The sequence below is a fragment of the Crotalus tigris genome, unplaced genomic scaffold (genome assembly GCF_016545835.1).
Source record: "Crotalus tigris isolate CLP2741 ecotype Arizona unplaced genomic scaffold, ASM1654583v1 scf7180000020871.250113, whole genome shotgun sequence".
Taxonomy (NCBI): Eukaryota; Metazoa; Chordata; class Lepidosauria; order Squamata; family Viperidae; genus Crotalus; species Crotalus tigris.
In genome coordinates, this window is record NW_024098226.1 from 170,803 (window position 1) to 172,500 (window position 1,698).

The following is a 1,698-nucleotide window of genomic DNA, read 5'->3' on the forward strand; positions in this document are numbered from 1 at the left end:
TATCCCAAAGATCCACTTCCACGCTACTTATGGTTCAGCGAGGCTCAACTTCTAATATGTTAATGTCCTTGATCCAGGAACATAGAGTCAGAAGGTACATGGGAAGGAACATGTTGTTCAACCTTTTGCTCAGCATAGAATGGACTACAGAAAGGGCACATATGACCTACTCACATGCCATGTTGAGTAATGAAACATCTGCAAAAAAACACTGAAGCTCAGAGAGTACCTAGAACCCCACAAAACAAGTATTTCCTGACAGAATAATTAATCAGTGGAAAAACTTGTCTAAAAAAGTTGTGAATGCTCCAACACTGGAAATGTTTAAGAAGAGATTGGACAACCATTTGTTTGAAATGGCATAAGGTTTCCTGCCTGAGCAGGGGGTTGGACTAGAAGACCTCCAAGGTCCCTTCAAACTCTACTCTACTCTACTCTACTCTACTCTACTCTACTCTACTCTACTCTACTCTACTCTACCCTACCCTACCCTACCCTATCCTACCCTACCCTACCCTACTCCACTCCACTCCACTCCACTCCACTCCACTCTATGCTCTATGCTCTATGCTCTATGCTCCATTCCCTTCCCTTCCCTTCCCTTCCCTTCCCTTCCCTTCCCTTCCCTTCCCTTCCATTCCATTCCATTCCATTCCATTCCATTCCATTCTATTCTATTCTATTCTATTCTATTCTATTCTATTCCATTCTATTCTAAATCCTCTCCTCTCCTCTCCTCTCCTATTCTATTCTATTCTATTCTATTCTATTCTATTCTAAATTCTCTCCTCTCCTCTCCTCTCCCCTCCCCTCCTCTCCTCTCCTCTCCTCTCCTATTCTATTCTATTCTATTCTATTCTATTCTATTCTATTCTATTCTATTCTATTCTATTCTATTCTATTCTATTCTATATCCTATTGCTTATTCTATTCTGTTCTGTTCTATTCTATATCCTATTGCTTATTCTATTCTGTTCTGTTCTATTCTGAATGCCAATTTTTAACCACTTCTGGAAGCTTTATTCATATTGATCTTCATTTTATTATTCATACTTTAAGTTTTTCAGGTCCTGAAGGACTAACTCAGTTAGTCTCGCATGCTGAGAATGTTTTGGTCCTAGATTAGAAGAGTAGCATTTACCCTGACTTGAAGATCATGCCAGACTTTGCAAGCTGGGCCATACCTCAGATTTTAAATGAATGTGGGCTCAACACTAGTTTTTTTTTATGGCGAGCTAAAGTTTGTACAATTTGTAATGGGTTCCTTAAGACCTTGAAAGTACTTTGCAATTACAAATGTATAGAATAGATGGTTCCTGGCTCCCTAATAGTACATGCAAGAGCAATCTGGGGAGTCCTAGTACACACTCACTTAAAATATGAGCCAAAAGTGTGATGCAGCCACCAAAAAAGCCAACACAGTTGTAGGCTGCACTAACAGAGAGATAAAATCAAGATCAAGTGAAGTTTACTACCACTTTATAATGCTGTGTAACACCACACCTGACAATATATATATATATAAAAAAGTTGAAACTCTAGAACAGGGCTGTCAAACTCGCAATGTCATGTGATGTGTTGTGACGTATCACAACTTTTTTTCCTTTGCTGGCAATGGGGTGGGTGAGGTTTCACCATGACGCATCTGGCTTGTGGACCAGCAATTTGACACCCCTGCTCTAGAAAGAGAGCAGATAA